The 20,826-nt window shown below is 49.1% G+C and overlaps 1 protein-coding gene across 1 annotated transcript in view; it reads right to left on the reverse strand.

Moving 5' to 3' along the window:
• Positions 1-13,995, reverse strand: part of ARHGEF16 (Rho guanine nucleotide exchange factor 16) — a 40,520-nt gene extending 26,525 nt beyond the window's left edge. Inside the window, exon 1 of the mRNA XM_048518632.1 lies at positions 13,668-13,995. The gene's annotated coding sequence lies outside the window, so the exon portion shown is untranslated. The remainder of the gene's footprint in view (positions 1-13,667) is intronic.
• Between the last annotated feature and the right edge of the window lie 6,831 nt (positions 13,996-20,826).

Raw genomic sequence — 20,826 nt, forward strand, 5'->3', positions numbered from 1 at the left:
CCAGGAGGTAGCTGGAGATCTATCACTATGATCTCCAGGTGACAGTCCACCTGGAGAAAAATGGCTACTTTGGAAGGTGGGCTCTATACTGTACGGTGGCTTCTTTTCAAGAGAAAGAAAGGAAGTGTAGGAGGGAGCAAAGTGTCTTGTCCCCGGTCACGGAATTATAGAATCATAGAGTTGGAAGAGACCCCAAGGGCCATCAAGTCCAACGCCCTGCCATACAGGAACGCACAATCAAAGCACTCCCGACAGATGTTCATCCAGCCTCTGTTTCAAAACCTCTGAAGAAGGATACTCCACCACACTCTGAGGCAGTGCATTCCACTGTCAAACAGCCCTGACTGTCAGGAAGTTTTTCCTGATGTTTAGGTGGAATCTCTTTTCCTTCACTTTTTCCTGGTCCTCATCTCTGAGGCAGCAGAAAACAAGCTTGTGAGATACCTTCGACATGGCATCCCTTCAAATATTTAAATATGGCTATCATGTCCCCCCTTAACCTTTGCTTCTCCAGACTAAACATCCCCAGCTCCCTAAGCCTCTCTTCATAGGCCATGGATTCTAGACTTTTTACCATTTTGGTTGCCCTCCTCTGGACATGATCCAGCTTGTCAATATCCTTCTTAAATTATGGTGCCCAGAACTGAACACAGTACTCTATATGAGGTCCGACCAATGCAGAGTACAGTGGTACAATTAATTCCCTTGATCTAGACACTATACGCTTATTGATGCATCCCAGAATTGTGTTGGCTTTCGGAGTTCATCTTCTGTATGAAGATTCTGAGCATAAATAAACAAAATGACGGCTTTCAGGTTGTCAAACAGATCATCTAACAACACAGTACAGGCCACCAGAAGTTGGCTAAAAGAAGTTTAACAGTTGACAAATTACACAGGCAAGACCCACAATGTTTAAGAATATAGCTGAACTAAAGAAGGGGGTGGGGACAGAATTTCTCGGAGATTTTTTAATAGAACTTTTAACACCTCACAGAGGTGGTTTCACGTCAAGCACAGGAAGGAGCAACATTCTCTGAGGTAAAATTATGTCTGTAGACAAGAGAGTTTGCTCCTTGCACCTGTTGACTCCTCAGGATCTCCTTGTGGATCATAATAGTTTTGTTGTGCTAGCTCAAAGCCACAGCAAAACAATCAAAACAACAAACATCTCTTCCTGGGATTCATTTAGGGCGACAGGAGACTGAGTCACCAGGAAAGCAAACATGTGGAGAATAAGGAAATAATAATAAAGACACGGCTATATCCAGAGAATGGCTGACGGCTGTGAGGATCACTGAAATAATAAGGTTCAATGCACTTCATGAAAGGGTTGCCAAGGCCTGAAGTTCTGACCGGGAGCAGCAGAAGGCCGTTGCTTTCACACCCTGCATGTGAGCTCCCAAAGGCACCTGGTGGGCCACTGCGAGTAGCAGAATGCTGGACTAGATCAGGGGTAGGGAACCTGCGGCTCTCCAGATGTTCAGGAACTACAATTCCCATCAGCCCCTACCAGCATGGCCAATTGGCCATGGTGACAGAGGCTGATGGGAATTGTAGTTCCTGAACATCTGGAGAGCCGCAGGTTCCCTACCCCTGGACTAGATGGACTCTGCTCTGATCCAGCAGGCTCTTTCTTCTGTTCTTAAGGCCACTGCTTTCACATCCTGCATGTGAGCTCCCAAAGGCACCTGGTGGGCCACTGCGAGTAGCAGAGTGCTGGAAGAGATGGACTCTGGCCTGATCCAGCAGGCTCTTTCTTATGTTCTTAAGTTCCTTCAAATTACAGCTGATCTGCAGACTACAAAGATTAGTTCCCCTGAAGAAAATGTCGGCTTTGGAGGGAAGACAACTCGGCATTACATCCACGCTGAGCTCCCTACAGAAACTCATCTTGCGCAGACCCCATCTTCAAATCTCCAGGAATTTCCCAAACCAGAGTTGGCAACCCTACTTAGTTTTGCCCCCCACCCCACCCCATCTGAACAGCTAGAATTGAAGGCATAATAGGATGTGGCGGATCATAGGAATCTAGACTGTTTAAGAGTCTTTTGGATATCTATTTTAGTCACCATCTTTATGAATTGCTGTAGTTTACAGTTTTTAACTATGTATATATTATTTTTCGGCATGTTTTATGCTCGATGTATTAGAAATCATGTATGTAAGCTGCCCTGAGTCCTGTTTAGACAGGGAACGGCGAGGTATCAAATTTAATAAAGACAAACAAATAAGACAAACCATCAGACCCTACGGGCAGAGAGACCGAAGATGAGACAGTAGCTTCCCTAAGTTAGCAAGGAACAGATGTTTGGCATTATAAAATGAAGTTCAGGGTCTGCCATTTGGGACCATAAGAACATAAGAACTAGCCTGCTGGATCAAATTAGAGTCCATCTAGTCCAGAACTCTGCTACTCGCAGTGGCCCACCAGGTGCCTTTGGGAGCTCACATGCAGGATGTGAAAGCAATGGCCTTCTGCTGCTGCTGCTCCTGATCACCAAGAGCCCTTCCGGACACACCGGAAGTGCGTATTCAGGTTTGACTTCGGTGGTTTACAGCGTGAGTCTTACCTTTGACTCCGGGAGAAGTCCTCCCGTTCCTCCGCACAGCAGCCGACTCGTGTCTCCGGAGCCGAGCTCAGAGGGCGGGACCACCTCCCTGTGCTGCGTTCCGATTGGTTGCTGTGTCCCCCGTTCTGCGCATGCCCAAAGCTTTTCGCGCCGCCACTTCCAGTCTCCCCTTCTGCGCATGATTGGCAGAGGAAATACTTAGTCTGTGATTGTGGCTACATGGCAGAGTGAGTGGCGGAGATTCCCGCCTCCAAGTGATTTCGAGCTCGAGTGCAACCCGAGTCCGCCAGTCGACTCAACTCCCCAGTAGAGTCGAGAAATTCAATGGCGAGCAGGGAGGTGGTCGAGGTCGAACCACGAGTTCCCGACGCTTCGTCTGTCTGCGGAGGACTCGGGTCGGGACTCTAGTCGAACTCTCCAGGTCGAGAGCGATTCAATGCGGAAACTACCCCTAGTCTGCTAAGAGCATTTTGCAATCTGAGATCAGGAGGAGGATCAAGATTGGTAGCCATAGATCGACTTCTCCTCCATAAATCTGTCCAAGCCCTTTTTAAAGCTATCCAGGTTAGTGGCCATCACCACCTCCTGTGGCAGCATATTCCAAACACCAATCACACGTTGTGTGAAGAAGTGTTTCCTTTTATTAGTCCTAATTCTTCCCCCCAGCATTTTCAATGTATGCCCCCTGGTTCTAGTATTGTGAGAAAGAGAGAAAAATTTCTCTCTGTCAACATTTTCTACCCCATGCATAATTTTATAGACTTCAATCATATACCCCCTCAGCCGTCTCCTCTCCAAACTAAAGAGTCCCAAACGCTGCAGCCCCTCCTCATAAGGAAGGTGCTTCAATCATTCTTGTTGCCCTTCTCTGCACTTTTTCTATCTCTTCGATATCCTTTTTGAGATGTGGTGACCAGAACTGAACACAGTACTCCAAGTGCGGTCGCACCACGGCTTTATATAAGGGCATGACAATCCTTGCAGTTTTATTATCAACTCCTTTCCTAATTATCCCCAGCATACAGTTTGCCTTTTTCACAGCTGCCACGCATTGAGTTGACATTCCCATGGAACTATCAACCAAATCCCGTTCCTGGTCTGTGAAGTTTGGATTTTTTGCTCCTATGTGCATCACTTTGCATTTTGCTACATTGAACTGCATTTGCCATTTCTTAGCCCACTCACCTAATTTATCAAGGTCCGCTTGGAGCTCTTCGCAATCCTTTGTGGTTCTCACCACTCTATATAATTTGGTATCATCTGCAAACTTGGCCACCACGCTACCCACCAACTCTAGTAGCAGAGTCGAAGCTCTGCTACTAGAGTTGGAGAAGAGAAAAGAAATCCTCCTCCTGCCCCACTGCTGAGAAGTTAATACAAAGGTCACAGCAGTGCTCTTGGTGAAAAAGCGGGCAGACTGGTTAGACAGCTTTGCAAGGCTCACCGCCTGCAAGAACAGTTGTCTGCAAGGCCCTATTCAAAGATTTATTCTTCCTCCAGAGGCTCTGCATATGCATACGGAAGTTACTCACTAGTATCCTTGAGTGGTAATCCAAGATTAAGGTTCTTTGCGACCCCAGGGCAGGAAACTTAATTCGAATGCTTAGTTTGCATTATGTTTATAGCGTTATCCAAACATAACGCTCTTTAGGAGGGAATGGTGGCAGGCACCCCAAGTTGTGAACCACTATATTCCTCTTGTGCCACTCGGGAAAGATTACAACATACGCAAAAGCCTGGGAGAGTGACTGAGCATGGGAGAAGGAGAAAAACATATCTGATCGCGACATGCCTCTGAAGTTACCAGCCATGGATGTGGTGAAACGTTAGGAGCAAAAATCACGGCCACGCAACCTGGAAAATCTACAGCAGTCAGTGGATTCTGGCTGTGAAAGCCATCAACAATACTTGGAGAAAAAAAGTATCTGTGCTTTCTCCAAATTTCACAAATTTCTGTCCTGTCTTCCCTTAGACCCGTGGTGGCGAACCTATGGCATGGGTGCCAGTGGTGGCACTCAGAGCCCTCTCTGGGGGCACGCGCAAACAGAGTCCCCCCCCCCCACACATCTAGGCTGGCCTGGGCGGCTGGGTTTGATTATTAGCATTAAACTTAAGACCTAGTTTGGGGAAGCAGTGTAGGTAACCCTGTTAAGCACTGTTACACCCCACTGATTTTCATGCGAAGAACTAAAGCGTGATCCTTTACCTGGGAGTAAGCTCGGTTGCTGGCAATGGGGCTTGCTTCTGAGTAAATCCTCCTAGGGTCGTGATTCACCAGTTGGAAGAGTTGCACAGTTGCTTCAAAGCAAAGCCACCGACTAGCACCAAGCTTACTCCCGAATAACGTGTGCCTCGGAGCCAACCATTTTTTCTAAACTAAAACCTCAGTATTCAGGTTAAATTGCCGTGTTGGCACTTTGCGATAAATAAGTAGGTTTTGGGTTGCAATTTGGGCACTCGCTCTCAAAAAAGTTCACCATCACTGCTTTAGACCCTTCCTCCCTTAAGCTCAATATGGTGTGCCCCAACTAGGACCGAAAACAACTTACACAATTGTCCCCTCTTTATCCTTGTAAGATAGGTCCGCATTATATTGGGGAAAACATTAGGATTTTGTTTTTAATGGATTATGTGAGGTAGATCTGCCAGCCAGTGCCTGGCAAATCTGCTGTACATGTTGCAAGAAAAGTGTGATATTGTCTCGACTATCATAAGAGGATTTAGAGAACAAACATTGCTCTTGGCTGACCTGGAGATAGATGCTTAGATTTTTTGACTGAAAACTGCAGCATTTATGCTTCATGTATGTAACTGACGGCAGGACACGGAAAAAGGAAGAAGAGGAAGAAGAAGAGTTTGGATTTATATCCCCCCTTTCTCTCCTGCAGGAGACTCAAAGGGGCTGACAATCTCCTTGCCCTTCCCCCCTCACAACAAACACCCTGTGAGGTGGGTGGGGCTGAGAGAGCTCCGAGAAGCTGTGACTAGCCCAAGGTCACCCAGCTGGCATGTGTGGGAGTGCACAGGCTAATCCAAATTCCCCAGATAAGCCTCCACAGCTCAGGTGGCAGAGCTGGGAATCAAACCCAGTTCCTCCAGATTAGATACACGAGCTCTTAACCTCCTATGCCACTGCTGCTCCACACAAAGCAACATGGGCAACTGCAGAACTTTGCTGGGGTGGGGAGATAATGATGACCACAACCAAGAATGAGAGTCATGCCATGGAGGAAAAGATGGGCCACAACAACGTTGAATGAATCCATCCCAATCCCATGCATGGCCAGACCGCATGCGAGATAGTGGCCAATGGCATACCCCTGGCCACAGACTCACAAAGCTGCCTTATAGCCCTCTTCCGCACATGCAGAATAATGCACTTTCAATCCACTTTCAATGTACTTTGCAGCTGGATTTTACTGTGCGGAAGAGCAAAACCCACTTGCAAACAGTTGTGAAAGTGGGTTAAAAGTGCATTGTTCTGCATGTGCGGAAGGGGCCGTAGTGAATCAGACCATTAGCCAGCATTGCCTATTCTGACTGGCAGCAACGCCCCAGGGCTTCAGACAGCGGTCTTTCATATCACCAGCTGCCTGACCCATTTCATTGGAGATGCCAGGGATTGAATCTGGGATCCGCTGTGTGCCAAGCAAGAGCTCTAGCGCCGGCCCACGGCCCCTCCCCAGCCAGAGCATAAATGGGAAGAGATAAGAACAGGAAAAAAATCTGCTGAACCAGACCAAAGTCCCATCTTGGCTGACATCCTGTTCGCCGCAGTAGCCAACCAGATGTCTTGGCAACGGCCACTCCGTTGTTCTTGTGCACCAACCCACCAGTGCTCTGAGGTCTGCTGTCTGAATATTCAATACCGGGACTTAGTCAAAGCTACAGCTAATGTTTCTAATTTCCTTTTAAATAAGCTCGAGTGCAGAGCTGCATCTTGTGGCTGTTTGTTCCATAAATGAAAAGGGTTTGGTGTTCGCAGAGCTATAGCAAAGTACCTGGCTTGTATCTGGGAGACCCATATTTGAATCCCTGGCATCTTAGCTCTTCCTTGCCTGAAATCTCGGCAACTCACCTTTAGTCAGAAGAGAACGGATGGATTTAAAACATGAATGGCCCAGCTCATACACAAAGGCCCCTTCCGCACTTGCAGAATAATGCACTCTCAATGCACTTTGCAGCTGAATTTTATTGTGCAGAATATCTTTCATCTTTCAACAAGCCTTTATTGGCATGGACAACAGTACAACAATAGTAAAAAACTGATTTAAAAACATATACAGTACAGGAAATAAATGTTAAGTGGAAGGATACTGCAGAACAGCAAAATCCGCTTGCAAACAATTGTGAAAGTGGATTGAAAGTGCATTATTCTGCCTGTGCGGAAAGGGCCAAAGTCTTTTCAGGCCAGACCAGATTTTATGACATCCTTGGGTCGTTACAGCACTTCAAAACGCATGGGGCGACCAAGAAAACATCTCTGTTTCCTGCTATGCCACAAACCCACGGAGGATTGGTCCCTTCCAACATTTTTTGACGGCTAAACTTGTCTCTAAAACGACATGGCCCTTTATTTTGGAAGTGCAGGAGAGATGGATAAAGAAATGTTGAGACTAGCAATAATTTAAAAAATGGACAACAATTCTGTTTGGTATTTAAAAGCTATGGAGAGGTCAGTTTAACTACTTCACTGTTCAAGTCTTACAGAATTTGAAAGATTTCTCTGCATGTCCCAGACCCAGCACCGATATGACCTTGCGGTCTCTCACTGCAGGCTCCACACCAACAGTAAAGCTCAGCTTTTGACTGGTCTGTTTCAGTGATCAAAACACTTCACATTCTTTATCTCTCTACAGAAGCCTGGCAAGGTCGGCCAGTGTTATGATTCCCCCCAGTGCTGCAAATTTGGTGAGTGAGCGAAGGCCAAGAGACAGTAGCAGGTTTAAAATGTGCTGGATTTTAGCTACAAAGATCTACCTGGGATGTTGTGTGGTTTCCGGGCAGTATGGCCATGTTCTAGTAGCCTTTTCTCCTGATGTTTCACCTGCATCTGTGGCTGGCATCTTCAGAGATCCTCTGAAGATGCCAGCCACAGATGCAGGCGAAACGTCAGGAAAAAATGCTACTAGTACACGGCCGTGCAGCCTGGAAACCACACAACATCCCAGTAATTCCGGCCGTGAAAGCCTTCAACAATACAAAGTTGTACCTGTTCACCAAAAAACACCCAAAACCTAACAAAAAGGACTCCAGATTTGAAGGCAACCAGATCTGAAGGCACAGAACAGTGGAATGCAACGGGAAGAGTATAACTTTGCTTTGGATTGCACCATAGGAAGTGGTGGAGTTGTCTTGTTTTGGGGTTGTTTTGTTTTTGAATTTTCATACCTAAATGGATTAGCCACACAGCCATGGGGCTTCAGACAAGGTAAATTCTAAGAACTCGAGCGAAAGCGAGCAGATGAGGATTGTTTCCAAACCTCTTGCTTTGGAACGAGCTCTCCCATCCAACCAGAACGACCAGGGCTGTTCCTATTCAACCTTTCCCAGAAATACCAAACAATCGAAGCATCCACTTCCTTCAGGCCCATGAATAAAGGATCTTTCAACCATCAACACATAGGATGCCGATGCTAATTGTCTGGCATTTAGAGCAGGCAAATTGCTGATGCGAAATAATGAAGTCACTGTTTTGAAACACGGTCATGGATGATACAGCTTCTCTTATTTATTTATTTATTTATTTATTTATTTTTATTTATTGTTTCGGCTTTTATACCGCCCCATCCCCAAGGGGCTCTGGGCGGTGTACAGCACAAGCATAAATAAAATGAATTACTAAAATCTTTAAAACAGCGATACAAACATAATGATAATAATAGTAGAGGCGTCCGACCAACCCCACTTTAAAATTCTCCCCAGGAAAGAAGGGGGGAGGAGAGCGGCAAGTCATATTAGATGGTGGCCTAGATGGAAAGGCCAACTGGGGGGGGCACCATATCAGCGGCTGGTCCCTCCAAAGGCCCGGTGGAACAACTCCGTTTTGCAGGCCCTGCAGAATTTCGCCAAGGTCCCTTGGAACAGTGTGAACAGCAGGCCAGGTAGAGTGTTCCACCAGGCTGCAGGGCCAGGGCCGTAAAGGCCCTGGCCACGGCGTGGCGGCCAACCGCATCATTGAAAGGGGCCACTGCGGACCACTAATAAATGAAAGCCTCCACCGAGCGGAGGAGGCGTGCAGGGACACTTATGGGGGGTGATGCGGTCTCGAGAGGAATCACGAGGGGTCCCAGGCAGCGTAGGGCCTTGAAGGTGTACTTCAGCACCTTGAAGATGACCGAGGAACTCCACGGGGAGCCAATGCAGCTGGCGCAACACAGGCTGAATGTGATGCGTAAATGGCGCTGCCTGTAAGTAGGCGCGCCGCTGCGTGTTGGACCAGCTTTAGTCTCCGGATCAAGCGCCAAAGGAAGACCGGCGTAGAGCGGAGGCCTTACAATAGTCCAATCTGGAAATTTGACGGCGTTGCATGGATCACAGTGGCTAGGAATAAACGCTTAGGAGAGGAAAGGAGCCAGCAGCCCGGGCACTGGCGAAGGTGGAAGAAGGCAACCCGGGTTACATGGAGCCACCTGGGTCTCCATTGAGAGAGACAAATCAGAATTGGACCCCCAGGTCTGCTTGCCGCGGAGGGGGTCTGAAACCAATAGAGACCCCCTCCCCACACCGGTGGCTGGAAGATCCTGTCCCCCCCCTCGCGGCCAAGCCAGAGGATCTCCGTCTTCCGATGGATTCAGTTTTAACCTGCTCTGCTGCAACCAACTGCAGCTTAACCGCCTCAAACAGTGCTGGAGAGCCGCAGTGGCGAGCTGACTGCTCCCCCCTCCATCAACAGAATGAGCTGCGTGTCATCAGCGTACTTGATGGCAGGTCAATATCCCGAAAACTCAGTACCCAGTTGAGCAAGGGGTTAGCATATAGATATTAAATAGCAGCGGGGATAGTAGAGCCCCCTGGGGTACACCGCAATCAAGCGGGCACTTCCGGGAGGCCTGATCCCCGCACCTCACTTGCTGACTTCGACCCCGGAGAAAAGAGGCAATCCACTGAAGGACAGTGCCCCGCACCCCGGAGGCGGCCAGGCGGTGGGTCAAAAGGTCGTGGTCGACCACATCAAACGCTGCGGTAAGATCTAACAATACCAGCAGTGCCGATCCGCCTCGGTCGAGCTGAATACGGAGTGGCTCCTAGTTTTGCCCGGCTTCACAAGCTGAAGCCAGGGGCGTACCTGCCAGAGAGACATGGGGTCACCCCATGTCCCCGGGCACCACCAACTGGTCACGTGGTGGCACAAAATTGCCCCCCCCCCACCACAGACCGAAGCCTTCCGCAAGCCTGCTGGACACCCCTCGGCCCGACCCTGGAAGAATTGAATCCAAGGCAGGCAAGGAGGCAAGCCAGAGGCCCACTGGTTGCTGCCGTCTCTCCCCCCATTTTAAATGCACTGCCAGGCTATAGCAAAGAAATTTCTCCTGGATACATAGAGGAAGGGCAAGCAATTCTCTTCCCTGCTTCTGTGCCTGCCCTTGCAGGCTTTGCCGCTATTGAGAACAAAGCAGGGCTTTGCCCGGGCTCTGCAACCTCTCAGTATTGGGATGAAAGTCACCAAGTCTAGGGTAACGACACAGAAACACCCCTGAACAGTATCTTGCCTTAAAAACCATACAGGGTCACCATAAGACAGCTGTGACTTGCCACCAAAATATGTAAATAAATAAATAAAATGCTGACCTACATGTTCCCAAGTATGACTCTCCAAACTCTCTAAACCTGACCAGAAATTGTTCCCTAGTTCTTACCAAGGTGATCAGTCAGGATTACACCAATTCCAAGTGCAAGCCACAAGACCCACGTTACTCCAGTCATACACAAAATGTCCTTGAGCTAAGAAAACTAGTTCCTCAGGGGGGAATGATTTTAGTCAAGTATTCTCCGTGCGGTATCGGCTTTCTACAGTAGACCCCTTGGAGTGTTTTCCCTCCATAAGCCAACACCTATACTCTGTGGTTGATTACTTCCATGCGAACAAGGCCAATTACTTAACACTGGGACATTATTTACACCCTCCACCTGCTGAGACATGCTATCTCTCATGCTGTATTGAGCGCTTCAGCAATCCAGCTCCAAGCGCGGAGTGGGAAACACCCTTTGAATTCTCAGCCAGCAGGTCTGGGCACGGCCCAGGCTGCACCTGATAACAGTCCCACCCAGGTTAGGAAAACAGAAAGTCCAGCAAGCCAGGGAAGGAGCTGGCACTGAACAGGGTAAAATGTCTCAACAGGCTATAAATGACATATGCCTGGCCTCCAAAGCAGCCAATTTCTTCAGGCAAACTGATTTCTGCTGATTGGAAATTTCCGACAGTCCATGCCCGACCCCTCTGAATGGACCTATGGGGCTTCGGTCCATGCCTGTTTCATATGCTCTGAAGAAACTCCAACAGAAAACTGAGATTAGGTCAGGAGATAATACAATAGCCTGATTTTCCTAGGGGTTTTCATTTCCTTCATCTATTCCTTTATGTGCAAATAACTCCCACTGAACATTCTCAGTAATGCACAGGCTTGGCTCGCGAACAGTTATCGCAACCTAGGTTTCAACTTTGAGATTGGGTGGTGGGGGTGTAAAAGGGTCTAAGCCGGCTCTGTGTCAGGTGAACAGCCCGAATTGGGAAGTTTCGATTTCAAATCTCACTTTGATCATTGGCAACCCAAGGCAAATTGCTCTCCTAAGCATCACTGCATCCTTCTTAGTTACTTGCTGTATAAAAAATATTTAGATCATATTTATTCATAAGGATTACTGAGAGCAAATCGGAAGCGTTATTGTTATTTAATAGGATGCCCTATTTTCTTTAATCTCTGAAAACTAGCAGGACCTAAAAGCAGAGGCTCCGGACCAGTAAAAAAGCTGGCAACGCACCTAGTATAAACTCCTGCAGCAGAAGGGGTTTCTTGAGAGAGAAGGGGTCATTTAGGGTTATCAGCAAAGGAAAAGGAGGAGTGAAAGAGCTCCTTCTTTGGATCTAAGCAGCAAAATCAAAATTCCAGTGCTACCTTCCAGTGTCCAGGAAGAAGACAGGTGTCAGATGGATAAAACTGTGTATTTGGAAATGATTCTTTCAATAATTTCACACCAAAGTCCAACCATCACTTCCAAAAGCAGTTCACCCCCCTTTTAAAACAAGTCACAAAAGTGTCATCTCTTCAACTTGGCCATTTTTATTAGCCCCATGGATTGCCACGGGATATACTGGCTGACACCCCAGGGGCCAAGGGTTCCTTCATCGACTAGGACAGTGATGGCGAACCTATGGCATGGGTGCCAGAGGTGGCACTCGGAGCCCTCTGTGTGGGCACGCACACACAGAGTTCGTCATGTGGGGGGCGGAAAATCACCCCCCCCCCACACACACACACATCTAGGCTAGCCTGGGCCACTGAGCATGACATGCGTGCACCATGGTGAGCAGGGAGGACTCAGCTGGCAGGCCTGGTGCCTGTGGTCCGGGTGGCTTCTGCCCGAGGGGTGGGGGGCGCAGAGGAGGCAGAGATGCTAGAGAGGCACAGAGCGGTGCACACAGGACTTGCTGGAGGCTAGAGCAGGCTGGCCTCTGCTCGAGCGGGTGGGGCGGAGGAAGAGGGAGCCAACCTGTTTTTCTAAACTAAAACCTCAGAATTCAGGTTAAATTGCTGGGTTGGCACTTTGCGATAAATAACTAGGGTTTGGGTTGCAATTTGGGCACTCGGTCTCGAAAAGGTTCGCCATCACTGGACTAGGATGTGGAACTTGCCCAATTCTGTGGAGTTTTCTCCCAAATAAGCAAAAGATGGCAGCTACAACCTGCTTCCCTACGCCCAGTTTGGCAAGAGGCAGGTTGCAAACTTCTGGGGCGTTTCACTCACAAGGGAATGGAATCCAACTCTTTAGTAGAGACCGCCTCACTTTAACGTACCTGTAGCCAAGAAGTCCTAATCACGAAGGAACATCCCACTGAGCGCACAATGCAAACTTATAAACATTTACTCAAAAGTAAATGGCACTTTACTGAATGGACTGCAGATTCTGGGAGGAACTCACATTTGAATGGATGTAGCCAGGCTGGAAATGGGCACAGTGCCAGATTCACCTGTAGGCTAGGCAGGTTGAAGCAGAAGGCCTCAACACCTTGGGGACCTCTAGCCATGCTGTATAATATTTTTGGCAAATTCCTGCTTATTCCCCAAAACATTTACAAAGTTCGGTTCCGGCAAAAGTTTTTCACAGCGCTAATTTGAACATTTCTGCATTTCCCCCGTAATCACTATATTTCACAGAAACATCTTGTCTTTTAGAGATAGAGAAGAAATTGTGAACTGCAGAATGTTAAACACCCGTCCCCATCCTTAGCTTTACCCGGTTTAAAACACTCTTCCATCTTCCTCTAGTGGGGATTGGGCGGGGGTCTCTCTCCATCTGAATCTGGCACTCACTTGTGCAGTGACTTCCCAAGACAGATTCCAAACTTTCTGGGGGGGGGGAGGGGGAGGCCCTCACCGTCATGGGGAAGGGGAGGCCCTCACCGTCCAGGTTGGAAATACCTGAAGATGGGGGGGGGGGGGGGTTGGGGGGGAGAGGGGCTTCAGTGGTGTACAATGCCTCCGAGTCCACCTTCCAAATTAGCCCTTTTCTCCAGAGCTGTTCTCTGTCGCCAATTTCAATCCCAGGAGATCACCGGGGAGTAGCTGGAAATGACAACAAGCGTCCCGTCCCCCCCCCCACAACTGTGGGGCCCCTTCCGCATATGCCGAATGATGCACTTTCAAGCCACTTTCAGCGCACTTTGAAGGTGTGGGGAATAGCAAAATCCACTTGTGAACAACTGTGAAAGTGGATTGAAAGTGCATTATCCGGCATGTGCGGAAGGGGTAGCCCTCCCCCCACCCTTTAAAAAAGGAAGGAGACGTCCTTCCTTGCCAGGCTTTCCTGGCTCCCTTCCCCGTCGCCGTGCGCCCCTCTCCAAAGGGACCCCACTCCCGCGCGCCCCGCTCTTACCTGGGCTTCCAGGACCGGGCGCGCTCCGGTTTCAGCGCCGGCCAGCATGGCAGCGGCTCGGGCCAGCGAGACCCAGGCAGGTGCCGCCGCCCAGGAGCAACCCAGAAAGTGGAGCCGTAGCCAGGCTCCGCCCTGCAGGGAGGGCTCCAAGAGGGCACCTGGGCAGGGCGCGTCCGCCGGCGCAAAGTTGCAACAGAAGCCCCGTTGGCAGCCGAATGGCTAATCTGGAATCAAAGCTCCTGAAATGCAGGGAGGCTGCATGGCGAGGAGGAGCGCTCGGCACCCTTGGGAAGGCAGCCGAGTAAACATGCACGCGCTGGGGCTGGAATCCTGGCCGCCTTTGCTTGGGCGGCGCCTCTCCCCCTGGTGTCTTTAGCGTCCCGGATCTCGAATTGCGGCGGCTGAACGCGAAAGAGAGCGGAGCCTGGGATAAGAACCAATCACAGACTCGGCCAGAGTCCTCCAGAGCCCCTTCACGGAACAGACTTTTTTTTTTTTTTTTTGGGGGGGGGGGGGGCAAATCCTATGGCTTATAAGTTTCAACACACCGGTGTGAAATCCAAACTCGCAGCCCTCAGATGCGGCAGAACTACAGTTCCCATCACATCCCCTGCCAGCGTGATGTAGTTTGCGGGGGAATGATCGGAACTGTAATCCATAATATCTGGAGAGCCGCCAGGTTTGACACCTAGAAAGCACTGGCTGTGTAGTAGCCTCCTGTTGAATGGGGGTGGGGAAGAAGCTAGGCCAGTCAGTTACCAGGAGCCAGCACTTGCCAATGTTTGTGTTTCGCGAAGTTGGGGGAGACTCTGAGGGAAAGGGGGGATGAGAAAATGACGTCTTGCACCTCTGCCTGGGCCTGAGCAGGAGCTTCCCATGCTCCTGGCCCTGTATGTGCCAGGTGGATGCCAGCATGCAGGACAGCATAACAGACCAAAAGGGGAGCTCGGACTACTCCACCTAATCTCAGGCATGCGACCTCGATGCAGAGAAAAGCTGTCGCCTCATTACACTTGACCAGGCAGGGGCAACAGGGCGACTAAGCAAACTATGTCGCCCTGGGCAAAACCTGGAGTTGGACCCTGGAAGAGCCCTTTCCGCAGGCCAAAAGCACCCAGACATTGGTACCTGCCATTTTAGACCTTGTCAACACCACAATTTTAATATTAGAGTTTCTGTGCTACTCCCCCCAAGGTTTGGGTGGTTTTGGGACAGGAGTCCCAAAGTTGGACTCCAGAGAGAGAGCATCCCATTGTTCCATCAGACTAATATGGAGATTATAGAACCGTTTTGAGGTCCTGTTTCGCCCTGATTCTTTCCAGTGGAAATTTTCCTATCCCGGGTGATACCTGAAGGCTCCCAATTGCCATTGCTATAAAGACCCTCTAATTGCCCCAAGAATCTTTGTTTCTGGTTTTCATTTGTAATGGGGAGTTTACCCATGGGCTGTGGGGCACATTTCAGTGATCTCCAAACTTTCAGGAGTCATCCAAGGAGACTGCCTAATGATACCCAGGATTTGGTGCCGGATTTTACGTGGGAGGCTAAGGGTGCTTCATGGACCCTCAAAGCCATCGTTAGAAACTCTAATGGCTCCATTGGAAACAATGGCTAGGGATAGAGGCACCCCCACAGGAGTCCATAACTTTGGACTCCCTAAACTAAACTTCACCAAACTTGGAGGGTAGCATAAGGACAGTCCTGATGATACACTGAGGCCACACAGGTGCCTTTCTAGCTACAAAACTGCGCCTGCAGGGCACAAATGGGAAAACCACTAAAATACCCAAAACAGACCCAGCATTTTGATGCCCCCCCACAGAGTGATGCCCTGGGCAGCTGCCCACCATGCCCAATGGGTATTACGCCAGTGAGCCAGGGGTGATAACAGAGCAGCCCTAGGCTGAAACTGTCGCCCTGGGCAAAACCTGAGTTGGGATGCCCCCCCCATGGGCAGCCACTCCACCCATGACCAAAAACTTTTGCACCCAGGACATTGTTGGTGCCTGCAGAGGTACATTTTTAGACATATCAGCACCACAATTTTGTATATCATCAAGGAGACTGTCCCTATGCTGCTCCCTGCAAAGTTTGGTGAGGTTTGGTTCCAGGAGGTCAGAGCTACGGACTCCCAAGGGAGGCATCCCCCCATTGTTTCCAATGGGAGCTAATAGGAGATTGGGGCTACAGTTTTGAGGGTCCATAACTTTGCCTTCCCTGGAACAAACTGCACCAAACTTGGGGTGCCATCATCTCCAGATGATACCCTGAAATTTTGAGGTGCCATTACGGTCCAAAAATGCGCCCCCTGCAGGAACATTATCCTGTGACAATTTGCCCCAGCAGAATCTTTGTTCTGCATTGAGTTTTTTCTGCATTGCTGTCAATGGGGTTGCAGGCTGTGGGGGCACATTTCTTGAAGGCAGTCCTCTCCAAAACTTTCAGGGTCTCATCAGTGGAGACTGGCCCTAATGATACCCCCCAAGTTTGGTGCAGTTTGGCTCAGGGGGGCCAAAGTTATGGACCCTCAAAACTGTAGCCCCCATTTCCTATTAGCTCCCATTAGAGCAATGGGGATAGGGCACCTCCCTGAGGAGTCCCTGCTTTGGACTCCCTAAACAAGCTTTCACCAAACTCTTGAGGGTAGCATAAGAACTGTCTCCTGATGATACACTTGAAATTTTTGGTGCCACTAGCCTAAAAACTGCGCCCCCTGCAGGCCACAAATGGAAAACCACTAAAATACCCAAAAACGAACCCAGCATTTTGATGCCCCCCACAAGGTGATGCCCTGGGCAGCTGCCCACCTTGCCCAATGGGTATTACGCCAGTGGACCAGGGGCGTATGGAGGCTAACTGGGGCCCTGGGCAAAACCTGAGTTGGACGCCCCCCCCCCCATGGGGGGCCACCCCAACACTACCCCCCCAAAAAAATTTTTTTGCACCTGGTCATTGGTGCCTTTAGCCCCCACCCCACCCCCGCCTCCGCCTGGCTTTCCTAGGACCCCCCTCCCTCCCGTGAATCTGCCCCTCGGGAGAGCCCCCCCTCCCCCGTGAACCACGCCACGCTGACGGCCGCCTTCGCACGAGACCGCACGTGGATGTTATGGGGTGATTCCGCTATCTTCCCGAGCCTCTTTGAGCTTGGCAGCCCGTTTGGACGATGGAGCCGAGAGCCCCTAGGGCGCCACCTTCGCACGAGGCCCCACGTCGAGGTTGTGGCGAGTCCGAGCCTCTTTGGGCAGGGGAGTCGCTGGGGCGGCTGCTGCTGCCCTCCAGTGGCCAAAGGAGTGAATTACAAGCGCACCCCCCCCCCCCCCCCTCAACGCGGCATTTCTCAGGTATAGTTGCTAGAGTATGGCTTGTTGGGGCCTCTTTGGGAAGGGGAGCCGCTGTGGAGGGCTCCCCGAGAACGTGCTAAGGCTGCCGGAAAGCGTGGTAAAGCCGCCCGAGATCGTGGTAACGCTGCGGAGGGCTCCCCGAGAGCGCGCTAAGGCTGCCGGACAGCATAGTAACGCACGCCCCGAGACCGTTGTAGCGCTGCCGAGATCGTTGCAAAGCTGACGGAGAGCGCAGTAATGCCGCGAAATGCGTGGTAGCGTTCTTTGAGATCACGGTAACGCCGATGAGAGCGTGGTAACGCTCTTTGAGATCGCGGCGCCCCCCCCCCCCCCGTTGTTGTAACGCTGACGGAGAGCATTAGCGCCCTCTCGGGAGACCTCCGCGGCGTTACTGGGGCAGCGTTACCACGCTTTCCGGCAGCCTTAGCACGTTCTCTGGAAGCCCTCCACAGCGGCTCCCCTTCCCAAAGAGGCTGGCAGGGACTGGCAGATGTGCAAGACGTCATTTCTGATCCCCTCTTCCCCATAGAGTCTCCCCTACTTTTCTGAAAAGCACAAGGGAGGGGGGCTGGCTCCTGGCAACCGACTGCCCCCCCCCGCCAAATCCTGCCCCCCTCTTTCAAGAATAGAGGCCACACACAGCTGCTTTCTAGGTGTCAAACTCATGGCCCTCCAGATATTATGGACTACAGTTCCCATCAGCCTCTGCAACCATCACGCTGGCAGGGGATGATGGGAACTGTAGTCCATAACATCTGGAGGGCCACGAGTTTGACACTTGTGTTTTAACAGGTTTAGTTAGGGCTTGCAAAGGCATCGATCCGTTTACAAGTGACAGAACTTTCTAAGTAACGTCCAATGCTAGATACAGTTTCTCTGTCTGTGTGTTGAATGTACTTTTGATTTGTACTTCAGAAATGTCTGTAACGCTCTGGAGCCTATTTTAATATGCCTAATAAAGGTTGTTGTTGTTGTTGTTGTGGCATCGATCCGTTGTCTCGGCGCGCCCTCTGGTGGGAATTGCTGTGCATTGCCACCAGGAGCAAACGGTAGCACCTGCCAAAGTCTTCCTCAGCACACCTGGATTTCTCTTCTTTTGCAACGTGGCCTCCGTTGCGTCACACAAAAACAAACTGGAGCAGGAGCTTCTTCTGAGTATTAAGTGCCATTATTCCCTGGGGGAGAGATGCAACAATACGCACATGAGTATGTGCACACATTGTTTTTCTCTGTCCCAGGAATGCTTCCTCAGGTTTCCAGACAGTTATTTATTTTATATTTTATTTATTTATACTTTGCATTTATATCCCGCCAATCTCCCGAAGGACTCAAGGCGGCTTTACATATCAATATATGATAAAAACATAATAAAAACTATACAAAGATAGAAATGCTAAAACCAGTGAATTTCAAGATGACTTAAAGAATCCTAAACATATAAGGGAACAGGTGTTTGTGTCATATGCCAGGTGAGGATCGAGATTGATATCGAAAAAGGTGTCTGGCTGGCCCAACAGAGAAGGCCTGGTGGAATAATTCTGTTTTACAGGCCTTGAGGAACCGAACCGAAACAGATTCTGCAAGGCCCGGATGTCCTTGGGGAGGGCATTGACTAGGAATGCTGTGGAATCTGATGGATGTCACATACCTACCTCACCTTTTTGCCTTATCCAGCAGTAGCTCTGCAGATGCTGGTGTGGGGTAGGGATTAAGAGTGTGGGGCTAGTATCTGCGAGAGCTGGGTTTGAATCCCCAGTGGTGTCATGGAAATTCGTTCGTTTGGTGACCTTGGGCCAGTCACGCTGCTTCAGCCTCAACCTACCTTGCAGGGTTGTTGTGTGGACAAAATGGAGGAGAGGAAAATTAGTACAGTGTCTTTGGTCCTCATTGGAGAGAAAGGCGGGTACAAATAAATAAAATAAATTATGCTGAAGTATGGGGGAAAGGGGATGGTCAACTGAAGTTAAATTCACACAAATAGCTGAAACTTTCTGTTTGGCCCTGTAGTATTTCAGATTCACAAGGGATCTCATATGACTGAATGCTTATTCATGAAAGAAACATACTTGCACATGGAAATGCAGGCTGGGATGTGTGAAAATATGTTTTCTGCCCAGATGTGGATGAATAAATCTATTTTAGTGTTGGGACCATAGGCTGTAACGACATACATATAACAATAGCATACAGCAGGTAATCAAATAGGACAGGATAAAATACAGCAATACAGACTACAGTAATACAAAAAATAACAAACTATGCACACTTGAACTCCTAGTATTCATGTTGAGAAAGGGTGGAAACAAGTCCGTTGATCCAAGATCTACTACAGATGTGGATGGGTTGTGTGGGGGGTGTTTCCATCTTTCCAACAATGGATCTTTTCTGTAAAGCCCTTTCCCCTCTTCTGAATGCCTGACCTCTTGTACATAATGCCTGCCTTCATTTGGTCGTTGCCATGCTGGTTCTAGCTGAGACTCCCCACCCCTAACATACTCATCATGGGTCCATACACAGCTGCCAACAGCTTTCAAGACAGAGGAATTGTATCTTCTCCTAGCATCAGAGCAAAGCCAACGGTTACTGAATTAGGCTGCGCCAGTTACCAGATGTAACACATCTTCTTTAGCAAGGTAAGTGCTCCAGTATGGTGAATAGCCAAAGATCACTTGAAAGCAAAGGATAAAAGTAAGCCAAGCGGCCACTGTCAACTGGAAGATTCCTCCAGTTTGCCTATTTGTTCCGAGGATGCGTTTGTTCACTCTGGCCCCTTCCGCACATGCAGAATAATGCACTTCCAATCCACTTTCAATGCACGTTGCAGCTGTGCGGATTAGCAAAATCCACTTGCAAACAATTGTGAAAGTGGACTGAAAGTGCATTATTCTGCATGTGCGGAAGGGGCCTCTGATGTACTTAAAAAACAATTTACCTTAATCAATATTAGCTGCGGCAGTGAAGTACTTTACCTTTTTTTCTGTAACAGAAATGCTTCTTTGATTCTTCTGATTGAAATTTTAGAGTTTGGAGATGTATTGTTTTTCAAAGCGGAATTGGTACATTAGGATTCTAACCTCATTACCTTTATTTCTATTTTTTAAAATAAAAAAAAATACACTTCTAGTTGTGGCTATATTTGCATCCGTACGTTACATTACCAATGGACATTTATAAAACACCACAAAAAAGCAAAGTCCTTTCTCTCTTTCTCACAATACTAGAACCAGGGGGCATACATTGAAAATGCTGGGGGGAAGAATTAGGACTAATAAAAGGAAACACTTCTTCACGCAACGTGTGATTGGTGTTTGGAATATGCTGCCATAGGAGGGGGTGATGGCCACTAACCTGGATAGCTTTAAAAGGGGCTTGGACAGATTTATGGAGGAGAAGTCGTTTTATGACTACCAATCTTGATCCTCCTTGATCTGAGATTGCAAATGCCTTAACAGACCAGGTGATCGGGAGCAACAGCCGCAGATGGCCATTGCTTTCACATCCTGCATGTGAGCTCCCAAAGGCACCTGGTGGGCCACTGCGAGTAGCAGAGTGCTGGACTAGATGGACTCTGGCCTGATCCAGCTGGCTTGTTCTTATGTTCTTATGTTCTTATATGGTGATCATTATATGATCATTTGTATGGTTATGAGGATTCCCCAGCCTTCTGGCTCAGTTCCCCTACTAGCTGACAGCAACAACACTCCAAATATCCCTCCACAAGGCCTCACAGAGGGAGAGGTTTTCATGTTTCCTGATCCTCCTCTTTCCCTAGTGCAAACTATCTAGAGGCACTCGTGCCTCTAGATAGATCCTTCCTG

Source organism: Sphaerodactylus townsendi, linkage group LG16 (genome assembly GCF_021028975.2).
Source record: "Sphaerodactylus townsendi isolate TG3544 linkage group LG16, MPM_Stown_v2.3, whole genome shotgun sequence".
Taxonomy (NCBI): domain Eukaryota; kingdom Metazoa; phylum Chordata; class Lepidosauria; order Squamata; family Sphaerodactylidae; genus Sphaerodactylus; species Sphaerodactylus townsendi.